The sequence below is a fragment of the Lepeophtheirus salmonis genome, chromosome 14 (genome assembly GCF_016086655.4).
Source record: "Lepeophtheirus salmonis chromosome 14, UVic_Lsal_1.4, whole genome shotgun sequence".
In the NCBI taxonomy this organism is placed as follows: domain Eukaryota; kingdom Metazoa; phylum Arthropoda; class Copepoda; order Siphonostomatoida; family Caligidae; genus Lepeophtheirus; species Lepeophtheirus salmonis.
The window spans coordinates 19,582,882-19,606,669 of NC_052144.2; the positions used below are offsets into that span (position 1 = coordinate 19,582,882).

Consider the following 23,788-nt stretch of genomic DNA (forward strand, 5'->3'; position numbering starts at 1 on the left):
TTTTTTTATTGTTATACACATTTACTTTCCTAATTGCCAAAATAAATAAAAAATTCATAATCGAAATCAATTTAAAACCATAAAAATATACTAAAGAATGATTTAATAAGTAAAACAGGAATTGTATAAAATAATTAGTTTTGATTAAGTCTTCATACTCGGCCTCCCTTAATACATTATGAAGAAGAGCGAGAGAGAAGGAAAGGGAAAAGAAGAGTGTCGTATTCTTAAAAAAATTCTGGGAGGCCTTGTTTCAAACATTGATCTACCAGACTGATGGGGGGGGGCGGGGATCATATTGATCAAAAAGGGACATTTTTTAGGGAACCATCTCCGATTTTTTTGAAATTTTGTATATAGTTTAATATTCTATAAAAACTCCAAAATATATAATTTAAGCCTTCTTTGACCTCCATATCAGGAGTTAGAGGCTCCTAAAGTTCCAGCCTTTAGCCCCAGCAACCATGTTTTGAAAAAGCTATTTCTCTTGTGCTTTGAATAATATCTTTCTACCTTAAACGTGATTGGATAGATATTTAAATATTCTATATTTTATACTTTTACCCAATAAAATACCTCTTCGAGCTTGAGGTCACGAGATTTAATCGTGTAACCTACAAATTTCAATTTCTTATGAATTTTCATGAAATGCCTGACAACATATATTAAATAATTGCAACAAAATTCAGACACTGCATTGTAGTTTAGGTCAACACTATAAGCGAAATATCAAGAACGGGATGTAATAAACTTGGGTACGGTATTATTAAAGATAATTAGTATAGCAATGTGTCAAGATCCACTCATTCATATATATTTTTAATTTCAGGATATATAGATTTAGTATACTAAAATGACCTCAAGTGTTTGGAAATATATAGGGTATTTTAAGCCTAAACTGCTACAAATTTTAGTATCTAATTCAAAAAGTAAAGCTTATTAAGCAAATTTACTGTTTTAATAAAATAAAAACTTTAATTAAAAAATCACGAGATAAATTTCTAATTTTATTTCTGTCATCAAGAATTCACAAATGATTCATGATGGCAAACAATAACATTTATTTTTCTACAGCCGCTGTATTTTATACCTAATTTCTATATCAATATTTTACTTTTTTTTCGGTGTAGTGATTATACTTTTTCCTATCAATACCTCAGAAGCAGTAAAATATTTCACTCGTAAGGAAAATTTTGATACACGTGTATATGAGTGAAACTTCTAAGTAAAAGTTATTTTGGTTACCCTCTTTTGCCCATCGCTGAAGAGTATAAATTCTTGACCATATTCTTTACATTTTGAATATGCAAAATTGATTTTCTTAATATTTTTTTCTCAAAATATATAAAATTCCATAGGAGTTAAAATTTGTTCTGAGTTTTTTCCTTCTTAATTACGCTGTAGACTTGATTTACTTACTCACCGTTTAAATGTTCCTCCTTTTCAATGACATGTTTCAAAAAAATTCAATTATGCTGAAATTCAAAAATATTCTTCGTGGTAGCAATGGTTTCAGAAGTTCTTACAATTTTTACATTGTTCTACACATCTGTCCGAAAATATTTTATTTAATTAATGTATGCCAAGGTTTTTTTAACAGATTGGATACATTTTTTAATATATAAATGGACGCTTACAGTATTGTGAGTGTTACTCTCAGATATCACTACAAAAGTTAAAATGTTTTAAGCTAGTGGTTTGCTTGAAATATCCAAAAAAAAGGATTAAGTGTAATCATAAAATCCTTTCAATGAAAACTTTGCACCTCGTCTCGAACAAATAAAAAGAAAATATCATTGAAATCAAAAACCATTACCATTTCTCCATCTTTTAACTCTTTATTTGCTCTTTTAAAGCTGAAGGATTGCATTTTGGTTACTAAAGCATGCAGTTGATATTATTGAAAACCTTTTGAAATCTTCGACGAAATCCCAAGAAAAATAACTTTTTCAAAATATTGGTAATGGGCTCGAGGCTGGAGCTTTAGGTGCCTCTAACTTTAAAGCAGAATAATTTTTGAGGTTTTTGTGTTTCTATTCAATATTAATTCCTACAGGCCTCGATAAGTTTGTTAGTAAAGAAATTAATCTTTTGCAAAAGTTTGAGGTAAAGGAAACATTGTTTTTCTTATAGGTGGACTCAATGATCAACCTACTGCATAGTTCTCACTCCTGCAAATAGCAGACATATGTTTATATGTTGTTGGTAAGTCTTAGTCAAACCAATCCCAGGTAATTGATCCTTAGCAAATAGTAATAACTCGACGTGCAGAACAAACTTACGGAGTTATTGTGTGTAATGCCCTCTAAATAAGGTCGGCTTATTGCTGATAAAAAAGCTCAGAGCTTCCACTAAGTATCATCATTATTATTTCCGCCAACAAAGTTGAAGGGAGTTTATGCATTCGTCTCTGTTTGTCTGTTTGTAAACAAGATTTAAAAAAATTGATATACCGATTGTCATAAAAATTTGTGGAAAGATTAAATATATTAAAGGTAAGAAGCCATTAAATTTTGAGAAGTTAAAGTCACACTAAAGGTCAGAAATTCATAAACAATATTTTTAAAGGCAAAGGGTAGTAGCTCTCTACCGAGTGTGACTTTCTAGTTAACTATTGGTTTATTCTTTCCAACTTTAAGGATGTTTAACAAATATTTTATTGATCTTATGTATGTTAACTGCACTCATCTTAAGTCTATATATATAAAATAAATGAATTATTATTCCAGTCTCTTAAATCAATTGTTTTATTATACTTATACATATCTTTAATTAATAAGAATTTTTGGTCTAAGATAGATAATTTTCTACACATGGTGGTATAAATTGTTCAAAAATGAGCAAAAGGTCATTTCCGTATGTTGACGTTTGCATTTCAGGGCCTTCAACACAGTCTTTCATGCGGAAAAACTTTTTTTTAAATTGTTATATACAATATAAACTTTAAAAAAATAGATTTACTAAAGAAAATTGTGGGAGCTCTTTCCTTCCTACACCGTTACTCCCGCCAGTGTCGATGGTCCTAAATTCAAAATAAAACAATTATGTCATTAATGGTTAAAACATATATATTCAGCACCTATTTTGAACTTTTTTTTATGGTGAAACCTGTCAGCGGCACGAAAAAGCTTGGGAACCCCTGGATTAGAAAACAAATAGCAGTTTATTTATCAATATATGTACAATGTACCAATATATACAGTGTAAATAGATATGTAATAGGAATCAATTTTTTTATTCATATTTGACCTATTTCCAAATTTCGATTAGATATTTCATCAAGAATCTTTAATAAACATATTATATGTATGAGCAAATATATTTTCAATCTTGTATGGATTTTCTCCAGGATATTATTGACTCCATATTAAAAGAAACATTTTTTTATTAAAAATGCTAATGTTACTATGAAATCTTTGACTTTTTTCTCCATTTGTTCTTTTCACATCTTTTAAACAGTTGTTAGGCTGTATAATTATAGCACCCCAACCTGGCCACATTCACTTTAAACTTAGATTCTTCCTCAAGAATTAGAGAATAATGACGACAGCCTTGGAAAATATGTAACTCTGTTCAGATTGCAATTTCAAAAAGTACCGTGCTTGTCTAACGTCATATTTTTTGTAACCTTAGTTATTATTGGCGTTGTAAATCGTACGCACTTTCAGTATGTAAAGTTAACATGATAAACTTGGCTTGAATAATGTTTAACAGGAGATCGGCTTAGTTTTCATCAAAACTTTTGCTGACTGAACAGTGTTTTTAATTTTCTGAAAGTATTAGCTTTACTAATAAAAAAAAGAGCGTTTTTCACTAAATGTTTTTAGGAATTTTATCTCAAGTACTTTAAATACCTCAAATAGTAGTTATTGAACTCTCAATTTTCCAAATTTTAATCCAAAAGTCTGATAAATAATACATAAGCTTATGCCCGTGAAACAATCCTTGAATTTTTTTTGGTTCATTTCCGGCCACCCTGTAAATGATCAAACACAGGGTTTCCAGACACTTTTTCATGAACAACAGTATCTAATCCAAATCCAGTTTTCTTTTTGTTGTTTGATTTCAAAAAGTGTCGTCTTATTCTCAGCTCAACTAGTAATGATATATGACTTTTATTCTTAACCATGCTTAAAAAATTATAAAAACAGTCCCTGGATCCTGTTTGTCTTTTTTTAAAACCTTTCTTTTTCAAAATTATCTATCTTTCCAAAATCTCTTTATTGAATTAAGCAATCTCCCTGTATAAAATATCCCCTAAAAATATATCTTCCTTTTAATTTACTTATATGAAGGATATACCAATCTTTTTAATAAAGATACATATATCTAAATGCTTCATAAAAATCGTAAGTATAATGATTGTGGCCAACCAATCGGACTATTCCCATAATAAGAAATCATCATACTGTTATAATTTAAATCCTTCAGTAATATTTAAACATTGCCAACATAAAATTTTATCATATTTTATTTCCTTGCACTTGCAAATTAGAATTTTTTACACATATATGTATACCTAAACATTTTTACGACCGCAAGATAAAAATGAAAAAATAATAATATTATACAACCGCAAACCTAAGAGTTTAGAAAAAGTTGCACATGTATACTTATCAATATAATAATTAATAAGTATTCTCGAAGAAAACTTACAGTTATAGAGGATTTTGTATTTATCAAAAAAATAATGGAAAATTGAAGTGTTTAATGAACATATATCATTCCAATATCTTCTTTGTTTGAACTAAATGTATTTTTTTATAAATATTTAGCAGTTGTATGCTATTTTTCCTTGTTTATTTCTATGCTATGATCTAAGCGTGTAATTTTACATTTAGTACAATAGGGGAAAAATACGATCCTAACATTATAATTAGAATACATACACATATATTATATGGATATTAGAAAAGCTTTCATTTAGATAGCACATTCTATTACATAGTATAAGAAAGCTCAAATGAAAAAAACCAAAAAACAAAGGAGGAATCGTTTAAATTTACATAATATTCAAATTTAATAAAAAGTCAATCAAATTATTTTTTTTTGTAAGTTACTTTTATTTGAAGCTTACTTTTATTTTTCAAAGAAAAACCCATTCAATATTTTTTTTTATATCAATATTTGACAAATATTGGTTTTTATGACCAAATATGTTGTATACTGAAGCTCTACATAAGTGAACTGTCAACATAAAAACAGTCTAGAGCTTTTTTCTTGAAAATCGATCAGTAAACTAAAATAATCGAAAAGTTCCACTCTCTAAATTATACAACAAATTTCAATAAACAATCTCAAATATAAAAATAGATTTGCTTCGATTAAGAAATCCTGACTTGTAATCCCTTAAATTTTAGATGAGGAGCATCATTATAAAGCTCAAAGCCTAGCTATTATAAATCCATATTGACAAATAATAATTTGCTGTTATAAATGTTTATAATGCTCTGCAAAAAATCTTACGATCCTTTCTAATGATGTAAAATAGTTTGAAAAAGAAAAATCCCTTTTTCTCCATTTCTTCTTTTTTATCCTAGCCTGCTTTTATAATGACGTATTGCATAAATCATATAATTTAAAATATTTTTTACAAGCAATTTTGATACAATTGTGATGATTTTATACACCACATATATTTGCATTTTTTAATTTGTTTTCATAAAATCAGACAAGACAAATTATGTCTAATATTTTTTTTGTTCCAAGAAATCTTAAATTTTTTTACACTCTAAAATACATTCCTGTTTAAGAGAACTCAGACACACATCTATTTATAGTATTAATTTTGTTGAAATTCTATTGTCAATTAATAAATTATATCTAGTTCAAGTTTAAAAATTCAAAATGTTCAGATTTTAATGGACCACTCGGTATGTTGGATATAAAAGTTGTCAAAAGCCTTTTCCGAGCATAAATTAAAAAAAAAGTATAAGTTCATAACCTCTAATATATTTGTGTTCTTATTCATTACAAAGGGAAACACTTAAGGAGTGATTTTTGTACAAATTAATTGAAGACAATAATCAACTTTATAGATGAGCGCAAAATCCAAAACTGATCTCATTTTTCCTCTCAGTCATCTGAATTCTGAAATATCTGGAAGTATTGTAATTCGGAACTATTCTCTTACGGAGTCATATTTTAACCATTAAAACAATCCCAAATTAGAAGTAAGAATGATAAAACTTATGTAAAAGTATTTTTATTGATTCTGTATCTTGTTCTGAACCCGATGCATTTCCATTTTTAGGCTAAAAAATGATGAAAAAAAAGACATTCTTCTTTAGAACTTATTAATAATATATATTGATGAGGAATATCATAGCTGATATTATAGAAAAATATTCAATGTATAATTTTTTTTTTTAAAGATCTATTTAAAATATAGGTATCTCCAAGTTTTTCTGTTTCATTTTTTATTTTTTAAGTGATGGAATAGTTGTGGGAAAAATTATATCGATTCTATATGTACAAATCTTATAACGACTCTAGTCAATGGCATAGGATTTTGATTTCTACTTGTGGCATAAAAACCATTTCTGTAAAAAAAAAATAGCCTACTCCATTTTTATTAATTGGAGATAAGAATGCGGATATTAAATCATCAGAAAAATATGCAAATAAGTCTATTCTTCGTAAATTGATTTTTGAACTCGATTTACTAGATACGGTTGGTATTTTGAATCAAAGGGATTCTACATCATGGGGAAGAGGTAAACAATTTGCCAGGATTGATTTTGCTCTTTTATCGCTCTGAACCATCTTGAGACTATAAAATATTGGAACTTGAGTTTAAGAGTGTTTCTTCATCATTTATATTTAAGATCCCAAAGTGGATTTTAATGGAGGCTAAATATATACTACTATTACTGAGTCCGGTAAAGCACGTTACAATGAGAGCTACAATACAGTCGCAACACCCGTATATAAAGAGGAGAAGAAGACTATTTTAAGTAAACACGAAAAGAAGCCAATTTGGTTGGGAGATTTCAAGATGGCAACAACGTAGGATAATTCAACATTTTTTAAGTGGTTATACTCGCACTATTTTCAATTTATCAGAGAAATAGACAGGAACCTCACAGTAAGGTGTACTTTATGTGCTGGTAATAAGTAGCTTATTACTCTACACAGAAGGTAATATTGTAAAGAAACGTATTACTTTCAAGTAACTAGTGATATGAAAAATATTACATCTTGGAAGTAACTTGCCCAACACTGGCGGAGGGGTAGCTAATACTTACTCTAAAGCATTGTATCCTAGATTCTTCTAAGAGATTTTTTAGAAATAAAAAGAAACAGGTGATGGCATACAAGAGAAGATAGAGAACATTTTGAAAAATGGAACTCTATTTTGGCGAACTTTCACATCCGACACCGTTAATTGTTTTAGAATCTTTGATATATTAGAAGAAGAAAATCAAATAAAAATTGCAAAAAAAAATGACCCCTGTCGAAGAATTAAAAGAAGGAAATTAAACGAAACACAAAAACCCTCAAAACTTAGAAAGATAATTTATAATGGTAAAGTTTTGACTAAAGCCGACGATATATTGAAATGTTTTCATACCTTCATGACTTTTGGTGTCTTTTTTAATTGAATTTGTTTCTCTAAATATGGTAAAAACATTAATACCTGAAAGGCAAGAATTTTATTCGGCTTGCCTATAAGGCAAAGACGAGAAAGTGATGAAAATCGGGCAATACATGTCACTCTTTTGAGAGCCAAAGCCCTTATTGGCAATAAATTGGTATGTGAAGAACCAATTCTTTATATAGAGAAAACCTAGGAGTAACAGTTATGTCCTCTGCAGCAAGATATGGTGCTTTTGAATTGAAAATACCAAGGATGGGTGGTGATTCCTGGGATCATACTATTAATATTGTCAAATATAAATTGTCAGAGTCAACTATATATATAACTACTTTTAAAACAATAGTCAGGAAGTATGAACGTTCATCGAAAACCATTGATTGATTTTTATGTTTTATTTTATTTAGTGTTGGGAAATTTTTCCGAATTACTATTTGATTGTTGGAATGTTTAATAGTTTTTAAGTTTTTTTTTGGCTAGGAGTACTAATTTTAAGCTAAAATGCTTATCTATGTTAATACAACGCAATTCCTCCTAGCAATTTCATATTATATTATTTTTTGTTTTGTATATATCTACATATATGATATGAATAAAGATTTTAAAAAATCTACCAATCACGACTCATTATCATAAATTGAGTGCATACAACCACACCTGGATGAATATAACCATTAAGCAAATGAATCCGCATGAATGGAAAAATGTATTTATATGTTGTTCAAACGATATATTTCGTAAATTAATTAGGATTTTTTCATAAATCAAAAAATACATATGTACATTTATCCATTGAATATAAATTGTAATTATGTGATTAATTATTATGTTTTGAATGAATAATAAGCAAAGTCATTAGAAATATATAATTTGATCTAAAATAAACATTAAAAGTACACTTAAATATCAATTTTTTCAAAAGCACCTATCCCTTCAAGACAAATTATTTCTTTATGTATATACAGTGAGGATTCAAAAATGAGAAAGTTTTAAAAGGCGTTTCCACTTCTACATATTTTTATAGCAAACTTTTGAACCAAAAGTTGGTAATTCAACAATTTTCTACACTTTTTATACAATATGTCCCCTCCATTCTGAATGATGGTTTCAATACAGGACGAACAGAAGCACAGCTGGCCTTGATGAAGTCTAAGGAAAAAAAATTCCACATCTCCGTGATAACAGCCTTCAGAGCATCGATATTGGGGTGAGAAGTCTTATTTGTCTTACCCTCCTAGACACACCAAAAAGGGAAGACCAGAGGGTCCACGGCGGATTAGGACCAAGTCCAGAAGTATACCGGCCAGAAGGCAGACATGTTCTCCCTACAGAAATGCTGCACGTTCTTGGAGGTGTGTGCCTGGGCGCCGTCTTGGTCTGAAGACCTTATAATAGACGATCTTGAAGAAGTAGGAAGGTATTTTGCTGTCGTCGGACCCCACAACGTCGAGGGCCATGAACTGAGCTGGATGTTTGGTCCTGAAGATTTCCTCAACCTAAGCTCTTGATTCAGCCAAGAAGCGATCATTCAAAACAATTCAAAATAGCGTCCACTGTGAAGATCTTCTTGTTGGAGATCAACTTGTATTTGTAAGAGACCGCACACCCTCTACCGTTTTCCTTGATGTTCGGATATTTTTGATCGCACAAAAACAAAACAAGCATCAAATTTTAACTTTTTGTAAGTTCTTTCGAATGGCACCTAGTAAAAAATTGTCAGACTTTTAAAAATGAGGCTAATCGGTCTCGAAGAGGATTCTAATTTTTGAGTCCTTATCCTATATATATATATAAAATCTATTATTGCTGAATTTTGTTCTGAAAATCCTAAACCCGTCTGAGACCGTTAGGATTTTTAGTAGACCGAACTAAGAAATTGGTCTAATTTAATATTTGATCTAGACGAATTCTATATACCCATTGCTGATGACGTCATGCGTGTTTCATAATGTATGGACAACAACGTCATATCATAAAAAATTCTTGGTATCAATCGAAATATCCGTCCAAATTGGTATAGGAACAATCACTTAAGACCGAACTGAAAAATAAATTTGATCATGGACCGGGTTTCAACACTGATATACATAAATAGAAACATTTATAGGAAAATAATGAACCAAAATATTGTCTGTATGCGCTCTCCTTCTAGTAGAAAGCTATGATACCGTTATTAATTTGAAATACGAACCAACCTTCTTAATAATTACAACCATTAATTAAATATTGAAGTATTGCATCTAATATTATCGTGAACGGTTAATTCCCTTGAAGATATTTTGCCAAAATGATATTATTATAAAGAATGTTGAGTGTTTTTCAGCTTTACTTCTATATGAAGCTTACATAATGAATTTTCCTTTGTGGAGTAACCTTTAAATTATATTCATTTTAACGTTTTAAAATGTTGTTGAAATCATCTTGGAATTTAGGGTAACTTTGTTAGTCAATTGGAGAAAAATGTTATTAAGTATCCATTGTCTTTATTTAGCCCTTAGACTAATATGGATTGCAATTCTGACTAAGATCAAGTTGTCATCATTCTCAGATTTTACTCGTCTAGCTATATGAATAAAGCAAAGTTTGTATGTATGTGCAATATATATTGTGATCCCTGATTCATATTTTTTATCTAAGAAATATCAATGTACTCTTATTAATGAAATATTGCAGGCGTTTAGCGTGTAGCATTGAGAGTGTAAACTGTGTGCGTGCATTATATTTAGTGTTCCTTTATATTTATCATTTAAACAAAAAAAAAGGCCGTAAAATTCTAAAAAAAATTATTATCTACTTTAAAAAAAAGTTTGCAAAGATCCATTGATATTGATGTGTCAGTCTTTATTTGTGGCTGAAGGCTGCAGTATTGTCCATTTCACTCTCGGTCCAGTCAAGTTCAGTCCTCCATATCAGTCCTAATAACTTATAAAGTTCAGTCTTTGATTAAGTCACCCAATTGTTGGTTTTTTTTATGAGTTATTGTAATGACAGGCCGGAGGGCTGGTCCTAACACTAGATGGAACTGGACCAAATATATATGGATTGACATAGCACCACTACCTATAAACAAACCAACATGCAGTGAGAATCATTCTTAAAATTTTACAGTCGAAATAAGCATTTATATTCATAAAGTCCATGAAATAAAAGTTTTAGACTCAAACTTTATTTACGTCTTCCATATTTTATTTTATTTTAAATCTTATGAAAAGGTCTAGAGAAACACGTTCAAAAAACAAAACAAAAAAGATAAAATCAGTCATGGTCAGATCTTGTGTTACCTTTAAAATAATAAATTTTTGACCAAATTAATAAAGGATTACAAATTATTGGCATGTGTGAATTTGGCATAGACCCCCTTATTGGCTACTAGTATATAATAATAATTATAATAATATAAATATAATATATAATTTATGACTGTTTTTGCTATATTAATACATCAACAAATAATTGACAGAAGAAAAAAAATCCAAACAAATTCTTTCAAAATAACCCATTTCTTTTTAAATAATGACAAGTATATAGATATTGAATATATCCTTATTTAATGACAAAGCTTACTACTGATTGCAATGGGGCAACTTTGTTCATGCCTTGTGACCTCTATATAATTATTTTACTATGATATGTATATATGATCATAATTAACTTTTCTCACAGTCTTGTAGAATGAGGTCAAAGGGAAATCAGTTTATTTGATCACTTTGTTATATTACATATATTAATTAAAAACACTGAGAGTATGTATAGAATGTATAACTCAAAAAATTGTTCCAACAATGTCTTCTTAACTTTATCCTCCTTATGTATTCTTGTAATTTTGTTCAAGTCCTGTTAATTTTGTTAAATGTTTTTACATATTAAAAGTTGTCAGAATTTATTGTTATGTAAATTTCAAATTTTATACTATTATTTACGTGAATTTCATCAGTATAATTTTTTTTGTCTTTAAAATATATAAAACTAATGAAGCGGTTTAATCCGGTTATATTTTACAATAACATACAGATGGGGACACAAAAATTGTATTAGAGTGATAAAAAACTCGGATTTTTATAAAATTCAGAAAAGACAACTCAAAACCAAAATTTTGGATATGTTTACATAATATATTTATCTATATTTTTTATTCTATATGTCTTCCTTTACAAGCAATAATAGCATCGACAAGCCGGTGAACATATTGGCAGCTCTTAACCATGTAGGCCGGATCTGTAGTGTACCAGGCTGTCATGACGGCAGATAGGAGCAAATCTACATAAATTTGGACGAAAATTCCAGCAGACATTCTTCTCAAAGACGCCTCAACTGTAAAGTACATGAGGTTGGGATCAAGGCTGGAGGAGAGCCACATAGAAGGCAAGCTATATTGTTACAACAGAATCTTCGGTTCTTCTTGGCTGTATGGGGGGTGTAATAGACTCATTGATGTTGTAGGTAGTACGGATGGAGATTCCAACGGTCTCATAAGTCTTTTCGGCGGTGAAGATAGCACATGTTTCGCCTTCCTTCTTGTTGCTCCGACATTTTTACACTTAGAGACAACGGATAAAAACATATTTGCTTCAGCGATCGTTTGGTTGCCTAATGAAACCTTGTACTTAAAAATAACAAATATGAAATTTTAATTAAATACTACTGAAATTGACATTCAAATCAAAAGAGAAATTCCCAATTTATTTATTTTTACTTCATATATATGTATATATACAGCTAATTATTTCATAAACATATTTCAATCAAATATACACTTTTTGCTCAAGTTTGTGGTATGAGTTAAGATAACCAAGAATTTTAGCCATAGTTTAAATTTTTTTATTTGATTTACGACACTGATATTGGTCCCACTTGGACCCCTTTCAAATAAAATATATCCTTATCTCATTATTTTATTGTGACGATCAATTTTGGCTTGTTTAAATGGAATTTGTTGGACTTCCAAGGAGTTTATAATAATAACTTGTTGACAGTAAAGTAAGAATACTATATTTGACACTCTATTTGTAGAAAAATCACTTTTTGTGTTGAATGGCCAAATATATACATTCAATCACTAAAAAATGTACTATATTTTTGATGACCTTTATTTATGATATAAATTTAGGACATATTAAGCTTTTTGACAGCTAAACTATATATATATACTTATTATGATTTAAGTAGAACTAACTAAAGAATCGTTGTTGACAATTATGCTCTGAATAGTTTCTTCAACATCTGTTACATAAATAATTTAGTACAATTTTCAACTACATCCTCATACATACACCCAATTCCTGACATCCCGCTTCGACAAAGATTATATAAAAAAAAACCAATTTATTTCCATTCTTCTTTCATGATTGATTTACTTTCGAGTACTTAATTAATTTTAGTGATTGGAAAGTCAATACTTCCATAGTAATATATTTCTTCAAATATTAACGTGCTATAATGTGTAAATACAACGTGCCCGGGAGAAATTATGCAATTGAACTCAATGCGCGTACGTTCGTGTCCCGGTTTTCCTAAAGAAGGAAATATAGGTACTTCATAGATGTAGACTTCAAAGAAGATTCCTAGATTAGATGGAGTAAATGTAGCAACATAATGTTCACATGTATACTTAATTAATGCAACTCCATCTGACCAATTAAAGGAACATGAAAGAAGATCCGCTTGTGAATTACTTTTATTTCAAATCCCAACGCTATTATTTTCCTGGGATTTTTTTATTTTTACTCAACCAATCAACGTTTAGAACACTGATAATAAGTAATTAAGCATAAATATTGACAGCTGACAACCAATTACATTTTATTTTTTTGGTTGTTCGGTACTTTAGCCTTAAACCATTTTGCTTTTGTAGATTTTGCCTTACAGCCATTTTACCTACAGGATATTTTTCCTTAAAATATGAATAAATGTGGTTGATACGTCGTGATTGTTGGGGGTTTGCATAAAAATCATATTTCCTGGAACTTTTCAATCAAAATATGTTATTTTCATTATTATAAAACCCATTAAACTGATGTTTTCTATAGAAATAATAAAGGAATTATCCGCTAAAATTTAAATATATGTGTGGGGATAGCATGAAAGCAAGCTGGGATACTTTTTTTTCAATATTGGGACAGTATTATAAACGTATCAGATATGAGTACTATAATTTATATAAATTCAAAAAAGTGATAAAGTCCATAGGAACCTGATAAAAATAGATTATTTGGTAACACTGATCATAACAGATACTGGACGTCATAACGTGATAATTATTTTTAAAGATGATTGTGTAAGTCATAGAGAAATAAATATATATAAGCGACAAGATATTTTTGGTGACAGTTTGGCATTGTGTGGCAGCCATCTCTTTGAATTTACAGCTCGCTAAAGCTTAAAAACCAAGTAGCGAAACGAGGGCCCACGTGATCAACAGCTTAAACTAGAGGAACTGTTTAGTTATTGAATGGAAAGATAATTAGGAGGAGTTAATATGTTGTGGAATAGATTTTAGAAGATGCTCATTGAAGGTTCAGAAGACGGAAATTGAATTGTTGAGTATAAGGGAAACGTATCACGGGTTGACTTGGACCTTAATCAGAACTCATAACTTCCTTTTTGAGGAGCTCAAATTGAAATATCAAGTATGCCTCAATCCGTTTAGTGTTTCGCTATAAGAATGAGCTGCATTGTATGAGTATCAAAAATAATTTACTCTTTAGTTTTTGTTATATTTTCAGATTCATTAACTTTCTCATTCATAATGTATTTATTAGTCTTACCCTTTACTGAAGACGAACTTAAAACTCCAGTTTCATCAGATTCCTTTATTTATGGGAAGATACTCATACATGTATCGCCATTGGAGAGAATCGTCTCATGAAGAACCCGCATACTATGTACAAGATCTACAACTCATTAATCTCCAATGATAATAAATGAATAAATCGACATTTTTCAATTTATTTCTTAAGTGGTTTTAGTTTACTACTAATGTTGTTTTCAGTTAGTTTTTATTAACTTGGATATCTCATGCATGACTATTTAGTATTTACTGAATTTATTATTAATATATGCATATTAAAATATTATACGATCAAGTGTATCACGAGCTACTGGTATAATATGCTTAATATGTAGTCTGTAAGGGATACTTAGAGTACATCATTAATCAAATTCCTGAAGCACAACTAATAATTTTGACCCTCTGTTTGAAACTGTTTTAGACCATGATGGTGGTCTTTTGTGTTTATCTGAACTTAAGGAAAAACTGGATTTGAATTGTGTTCAAAAAGGAATTGCAGTTATTTGGCTTGAAAATGGAGCTCAATTTTTGTTCATAAATATAAACTATGCAGTAATTATGCCTTGTTATAAATAATAATAGTAAAAATTCCAAAATGAAATATATTTATTACTATTACAATAACTATCAAATACAACCAACAAGAAGTTTAAAATATATTAGAACTTTTAAAAATTGTATTATCAAAGTATAAAGAAAAAAATCAAAAGCCATTAAGCTCATTTCTGAAGTTAATAAATTTAAATAACTTTACACTACCCTTTTAAATCTTATTTAGTTTAATATAAACCGTTTATATAATAATTTTATTTTATGTCTAATAATTGGATTCAGTTTGATCCTATCAGTTAATTTAAATCCAAAATTTGAATATCAAATTTTAAGGTAATGAATTACTTTGGTTCATTTGCAGAAGTCTTTTTACTTTTTAAGTCACAATATGAAAACAATATAAATTAAGATGAAATATTAAGTATTTAAAGTTATATTTATATTATACATGGATTTGCACAAGATATACAGGAAGACAAGATTGTTTATAACAGAAAAGCTAAAGCTGGCCACTCTGGATCCCAATCATCTACGATCTTCTTTAGTATGATATCAGTTTATTTCCTTTGGTAAAAAAATCAACTCCTATATTATATAATATATCCCCACATTTCCGTATGCTTATCCTGATAATGATAACTCTTCTTCGAAAACCTCAGCGTGCTTGATTATAAAAATATTGTAGTGACTAGTATATTCTTTGGTAAATCCCAATTATTATCAAATTAGGATAACTAGTGTCTTATAATCTTGGAGTCAGAAAGGTTATTTCAATAGATGAGGGTTCAGTTTGGTGTTTTTCATCTTCCTCTCACGAAAGTCCTTGGTCAAGGAGGGAATATCTAGCATCCTCCACCACTATAAGACTTACTGTCTCGGAGAAAAAATTAACACCTTGAATTCTATATGACGACAATGAAGTAAATACTTATCCGTCTCGTGATTTGGCGAAGAAATAAGGATTCTTGGCAACTTGCTGTTGTTCATAAATATACTTATTTAACTTCTTCGATTCCCAAACATGTAATTACCTGAGGTCCAAAGCAATCACAACAGTAATAATATTAAACAATAACCTTTGAGTAACTAAATGAAAAAGGTGAATTTCAGAGGTTTCGTGGATAATAATCATCCATATTACTATATTTAAGATCATGATTCACCTTTCCCGCATTAAGAACTTAACTGAAGGTTAATTTATATTTGTGAGGCTCAGTGGCAGGAAAATGAAAAGCGACATCTTGCGAAAAAAATTGTAACGCTGCCGCGTTTCGCTACTTGGTTTGCTCGCTAGAAGTAAATGCTTTAGCTGGAAGAGAGTTCAGCTGCTATAAAAATAGCATGGAAAGGGATGTTATTGGATTGAAGAACAAACTCGGACTATTCAACGTTAACCCTACTCATTGTTTTTCTTTACATCAGCTGAGTTACTGAAATTGATTATATGATTGGCCAAAACAATACCCCAAAAGGAATAAAAAAATAACTCCCTATGTGCAGGATTAACCCGTTAATACCGTCACTGTCTTAGAAAAAAAAATGTTGTGGACAGCATGGAAATACTGGTACAATATATACATCTAATACATAAATCATAGTGATTCGGATAGTTCTTTCGTACAAAGCATTCTTTGCGTTCCTAGGAATTCATATTCAATTGCATTTGGATATCCAATACGTCCTCTGATCCTCTCTTCAACTTCATTTTGAAAGTATCTCGCCTCGTTGTGCCTCACTTGGTGGATCTCATCTCCTTTAATGGAAGAATCCTGTATTGAAATTGGATAGTGCAAATGCGCTTCATATCAAGGACTTCTGACCTCGCTAATCATAGCCTCTATGCTCAAGAATATATAAATTCCTCCAGATCTTATACGGAATCATTGTATACTTCTACATATATGAACTATCGATGTCCCTAAATGGACTGAAAGATCCATGAATAGCTCTCATCCTCCATCTACTGCTCCTTAATTGAATCTCTTGATACCTTTTCTCCCTAAGTCAACTTTGCTTCGCCATCGATAAGTGTTTTTGATGCATATATTTATAATGTAGAAATGTACGGGTCTATATGGATAATTATATAACCTGGACACTTCAAGACTCACCCTATGATTAGTGATTTCTTTATTACTTGTGAGTCCCTTTTGTGATTGGAAAACAAGTGGCAGATTATTCTAGACTTTGAACATTATGTGTCTCTCTTTTCTTGACAGTTTTATCTGCAAAGTTTATTCTAATATTACTTATAAATAGATATTGGGAACTATTAAGTGATTATGTGTAAAAAATAGAAGTGACTTCTTAACTTTTGTAGATTTTATAGGAATATTTGAATGTTATTGCAATTTCTAAACTTATTGACTCAGGAATCATCTTCTATGTAGTTAAATTACTTGTTGGCATATTAGAATATCACTCTATCGAAAATCTGGGGTCTTTACAAAAATAAATAAATACTATATGTGTGCCATACGAGCTAATAATAAGTTTGATTGTATCAAAATATAATTCGATTGTTTGTTATTAATTGAATAAATTAAAATAATTAGAACATCAATGATATTCTTCTAAATTTAAATGACCTATATATGAGTTCTCCATTATTTTATTTTTTTATCTTATTGATTCCTTTGGTTTTATTTTGGACATGTAAATGCTATTTCGTTATTGAAATTCTTGTCTGTCGAGTAAAAACTCAAAATCCTTCCTACTATTAGTTGAAGAACTATGATACATGTTCGTTCTTCTAAAAATGATAAAGTGTAGTTTATGTAAATTAGCACTGTTTCACATTGTTGAGATAATCCTGACAAAGGTCTTATTGTTCCGTCTGGATCAATGTGCCGTTTATTATTTCCATCTGAAAAAATATTTTGCAATTACAGACGCTCATTTTCGAACATACATAAATAAATATATGTTAATTGAAGTGCTTACTAATATTGACATGAATTTAATTAAATAAGTAATCAGCTCGAGCTTTAGATACATCAGATGGAATAGATAATCCTTATCTCACCATGATACATATAATTTCCGACCTCTAGGACAAAAAATACAGTCGTATAGTTATAAAGGATTGCAGTTCACTGCTCAGATAACCCAATGTTTCAGAACGTGTAATTTATGTATAGTTTTTATATTTTATTTAAATAAAATTGATAATCATGTTAATTAAGATAATAATTAATTAAAATATTTTATTATACATTGTTTGGTTGATAGTTTCAGTTCCATTTTAGTTAATTTATAAAACATGTCTATTGATCTCACCTTCCTAACTCAAGCTTGCGTTATTCATAGTCATAAATACTGAAGTAGTAGTTAAAATACACCTACAGAGGAGATGGTAATTGTTAATAATATTCTTCTTGACAGAATAAACACAAATCCTTAGATGACCCAATAACTTTTAACTGAATACTTCTTCGTTTGAACACAACATCCTGTACTGTAGTCGAGTCCACCTTTTCCGTGTCAAAGCTATATTTACGATCCAAGACAACTTAAAGTCCCCATCTCTCCATGTCCTCATGCTATCTTGTCCGAGTTGAGTCTGATTCATCATGCTTATAGTCTAAGTTTATAATACAATGATTCAAGTACCACAGCTCTGGTACTATCCAACTTCATATCAAATTATCAATATATGGAGATGATATGTATCACTTTGCACACAAAAATATATCACATCAGTTTTGCCATCACCGGTGCACAGAGATCCTTAGATGTCCATAGCACATACTTTTTCTGCGTTCAAGTTCCCATACCTCTGAGTCCAAGTCATGAGGCGTCCGAATCTGATAAGTCCTCAAGCTCCAAGACAATTCAAAAAATGAATTGAGAGACGCATGGAGTGATGGAGACGGTATCTCTTATTGAATTCACAAATATTTCCTTTAACTAAGGTGCTTATAACTCGTTGCATAAGTGGAATGACTACGTAATGGTCCTCTATTATCAAAACAAATGATTTATCCTTTATTCTTCTATTTATAGACATGAGACATTCATTCATGGGGCCAAAGTATTATCCACCGCTGTGACACGTCAAGACTACAATTCACTTCAAATTATGGATCCATCATATCAGTGATAAAACAATGAGAAAAATACAAGGATCCAGATATTTTAAAGATTAAACAGTAAAAACTAAAATATTAAATAAAAATAATAAATAAATAGTATATTATCAACAGCTGACCTTGTCCTATACCCTATTTGTGAACAGCTGAAATTTATTTCAAGATATTTCCCGAATTGTCGCCTCTATATATTTCTTTCTCTATGGTTATAAGGATTAACGTTGAGGGAATAACGAAAAGAAGAAAAGGATTTGCTGGTTAACAAAAAGCCTCACCAACTGACATTGATTATACTGATGATATCAAAATTCGATTTAAAGTTCAAATACCGTACAATCAAATTGACTGAATTTGTATATAATATGTTTTTGTAAAAATTTAAACATATATCAATCATATTAATAACTAGTTGTACAGTTTTTCAGTGGTTTAATATTGTACTTGACTCTTCAAAAAATCTTCTTCAGTTTTTCATTGAAGTAAAAAAATTATAATGCATTTTATTTTCTTTCATCAAAAAAATACCAACTTGCTTTTATTTTATTGCCACCCATATATACATGCCATCCAAATTTCACTATATAGTAATTTCAACCAAAGACGAAATGGGTAATTCAAACAGAAAAAAAAAGTAAACAAACATGGCGACGATTCGAACTGATAAAATGTTTTCCACTTTTCCATTAAATATCGTGAGACACGATGGATATTAAAAAACCCTCATGGATTGACGAACTAGCATAATATGAGACAAAAGCATAATTTCATCATTTTTTCAACAGAAAAAAACTTTCCCCTAGATAGTTTAAGGCGAAAGTACTAATTTTGCGTTAACCCGTGAGTAGCTAAATGTGTGGCATTAAGAAAAAACCGTGGATTAAAATCGTATTTATATTTATTCGTAGAATTAAAAAACTTTATTTGATTCACTCTAGATTTATTATCTATTACTATCCGACTAGATTAGATCAGGTATTATGATGATATATATATATTTCTTTTAATGGTTAAATATATTTATTAATTTTAAACAATACATTAATGAAACAATGGTAACATTATTATCATGTTCTGATTTAAAAAAAAAAAAACCTAAAAAGAGAAACGACAACTGCATGTTTAATTAATGAATAATATTAGGTCAACGGCCCAAGGAAAAAAAAAACAAAAAAAACCGGCAAATCTAAATATCTGATAAATAAATCATCTCATGAAGGGAGGATCTTGAGCTAGTTCTGAAAGTAATTATTATTCAACATTTGTGAAACATTGTGTGATAGTATCGCCCGTCGATTGAGAAGGAATTGAGGATTATTATTGCCTTAGAGACATAGTCATGGAGCCACGAAGGGAGCTCTTGGTTCTTGTACTTCACTGCATATATTAAACATTGTATTTTGGAGATGATCCACTCAATCTTCCACCTATCCTTCTATCGTGAGGATGTTAAAATGAACCAATCAAAGGAACTCCATCTCACATGAAAGTTTCTCAAGACTTCTTCCTCCACCATCCTAAGGATCGGGGTAATTTTTAAACATTGGTAGAATAAATTAAAAGAGGTCTCCTATTTTTTTTTCGAAAATCTCTCCTTAGGATCTTTCCGGCACATGTTTGTTAAAATACAGGACGTTCCTAGTCTGTACCTCAGCCATTTTTGACGTGTGTCAATGAATGGATTATTCAAAATGACGTTTGGATCTGCATGTTCCATGCCATCGCTAATACCAAGCCGTTCGAATCATTGCCTTGTGGCTGATAAAGGATCCTTCTCTTTACGACCAATACTAACAGTCGAAGCTTGCTTTATCATTTTATTAGGAGTTACTTCTAAGGTAATGAATTCAGGGATTGGAGCACTGATATAATTACTTTTGAAATCTCTTCCAGAGAACATCTGCCGTGTTCTATAGGACAGAAAGAAGTCATTCAATACGGGACTTCCGTCTGATATATATCAGCCTGCAGAAGTAATCCCTGCATTACTAAGGAACTCGCTTCTACTTTTCAGTAGAGGATTATAATTAAGTGGTTCGTTTGGCCCTAATAAAGGGAGGGCATTCTCAATTATAGAGCTCCATACTTAGCACATCTTCCTCCAATTATGATCCAATCTTTTTACCACTCCAAACATTTCAAATGGATCCATACAGATCCGTTCAGCAAATTGAATAAATCCTATGGTAGAATTTTGTTTTGATTTAAATTTCCAAAAATCACCAGAGCTTCTGAGTTGTTTTAACCACGAGAGGTCCAGCGCCTTTCACATACCTTCTATATGTGTAGAACCAAGATATCAGCGAGTTGTTGGAGCATTAATACTCGACCTTGAAACGTATTCTCTTCAATGCCCCATACTAAATCTTACCCTTAATTTATACATTCTCTCACATTCAGAAAATCTTTTAAAAAGGCATGTATCTCAGCAGATATAATGTTTTTGGGAGGATATTGATATTCCAGGACTTCAATGTTTCATATATAGTGAGTGGGATATTACTGAAAATTCTGACATTTATCTGTAAAGTAGATAACGTTTTAATTCATTTCGTCTCTCAGCATCAGGAATGCAGCTAGAAACTTAAATACCTAGAAGTGATAAATACTTAACAAAACAAAACTCGCTAAGACCATCATATGTCTTAAGATAGTCTTCACAGTTGGAAAAGATCCTAGTCTTCTCGATATTGATGGAATTTCTTGATTTTTTTTGGAAATCCTGAATGACTTCAAAGGCTTGGGAGATGGCATATGCCAGTTTTTCTTGTGTTCCCCTAAGAAATAAGGTAAGATCGTCCGCATATAATAAACACTTCAGTGATTTTTCATTTAATGATATATTTAATTAAGTGAGTTCTATACATTACTATATCACAATGGAATTTATCCCATTTGTTATTTTTTCTTAATGTTTATTCGCTACAAGAATTGACTTTTAGACAAAAAGTAATGATTATTTAAGATAATATCGATTCAAATTAGTCATATTAGTCTCTTTTACAAAAAAAAATAATTTATTTTTGATAAAAAACTCTCAGTTTAAAATGAATTTAACCATTTTATTAGAACTTCAAGCAAATAAGTCAAGAATGTAATCTCTTTTCCAGTTTATAAAGTATATAAATTTGTAAATTTTTGTATTGTATTACATATTTATACTACTACAACTATTTAACACGATCTGTGTAAATTGATTTATGCATTTAGCAACGATTATAAATGATTTTGTATTTTTTTTTTGGGTTTCTTCGGAGTATATGTATGCATTTATACATAAAATGTTTGGCAAATACAAATATATGCCAATATAATATACATCTATTTATTCTTAATCGACTAATTTTGACAGATTTTTCAACTCATTTATCAAGACTAATGATAAATGATAGTTACATAAAGTGAATTAAACTATATAATATGTGCAGAAAATAAACTCTAGGCTCCGATAGAATCTTTCAAATAATGTTATATTTTACGTATGCCTACTCGTTGTATGATATTTTTTGTAACCATTAGTTACTCGAATATACTCCTAAAGTGTCTTTTCTTGAAACGAAGGAGATTTGTATAAATATATACATATTAAAGAACTATCAAATAATGTACCATTCATTGACAAAATGATAAAGTAATTTCCTAAATATTCTCCTTTATTAAAAATGAATGGAATGAGGCTTGATAAAAAGTGCTCCAGAATGGATTTGAAAAGGAATTAGAGCTGTGATTTTATTATTTCTTTTCATAATTGATAATTAATTAATGAGATTCAGGAATTGACATAAAGTCTAAATTATTTCTATAGACATGAGTGGATAGACCTTGGTTTTTTTTTATATTCTAAGCAGATAATATTATATTAATTATATCACTTAAATTTTCTCTTTCAAACTGAAGTACCGGCTCACATATATATCTTAATAATAATTCATAGCACTGAGTAAAAAAATGTGGATATAAACTTACATCATTCAAGAGATGAAACAATAGGTAACATAATTAATAACTTATTTTAGGAGGAGGGAATATAGCCTTCAGTTAAACAGATATAAGGTTTTGTTCCATCTAAATGAGTAGATATATTCCAACGTTAAAAATTGTAATTTTTTTTTTTCATAAATATCAGTTTTAGATTTCACTAGAATAAAAAAAGTAAATCAATATGAAGACCATGTAATGAATAATTTAACAAAATAGAAACGAGATTTCCACATTTTCAAACCTATGCCCGCTTTCAATATTGATTTTTGTATAAGAAAATCATCTTTATTTACAAGCATCCTGACTATTTTGTAAATGTATAGCATTTCTATTTTTTCTCTTCCATGGATATCCTTTTCAATTTAATCAACAAAATCATAAAATAACAAAATTGAAACTATGAAGTAGACCTATTTTTATCATAATAATTATTATTATGTTAAAAAAGCGTCAGAAGTGGCGCCGTGTTACAGCAAAATAATAAAACTCTAAAAAAAGCTTTGACCCCCCCTCCCCCTTAAGTTATTATAATAGAATAGAAATCAGAAAGTGTAACCTCCTCCCTCTTAAGCTGGGAACACAAATCTATTGATTTATATCCCTTATCCGTTCCATCAACTTTGCCTTGGGAAGGAATATATTACAAAAATAATTACTTTGAGTGCCTAAGAACTTCGAGATATTTCATAAATCCTTGGCTTGTGTTAGAATCCGGAGAAAGGAATAAGCCGTGAATGATAAATTGAAAAAATCCCAGGAATTATTTTATAATCACGACACCGG

General features: G+C 29.9%; 1 protein-coding gene across 3 annotated transcripts in view; it reads left to right on the forward strand.

Annotated features, from left to right (window-relative positions):
- The window catches only part of LOC121129797 (neural cell adhesion molecule L1.1), a 297,246-nt gene that overhangs the window by 155,417 nt on the left and 118,041 nt on the right, over window positions 1-23,788 (forward strand). The window contains exons 1-4 of one of the 3 annotated variants that reach the window (XM_071893369.1): window positions 19,810-20,553; window positions 20,624-20,862; window positions 20,918-21,511; window positions 21,587-21,813. The exons of the other annotated variants lie outside the window; for them this stretch is intronic. The gene's annotated coding sequence lies outside the window, so the exon portion shown is untranslated. Of the gene's footprint in view, window positions 1-19,809; window positions 20,554-20,623; window positions 20,863-20,917; window positions 21,512-21,586; window positions 21,814-23,788 lie in introns of those variants that run through there. 3 annotated transcript variants of the gene reach the window in all.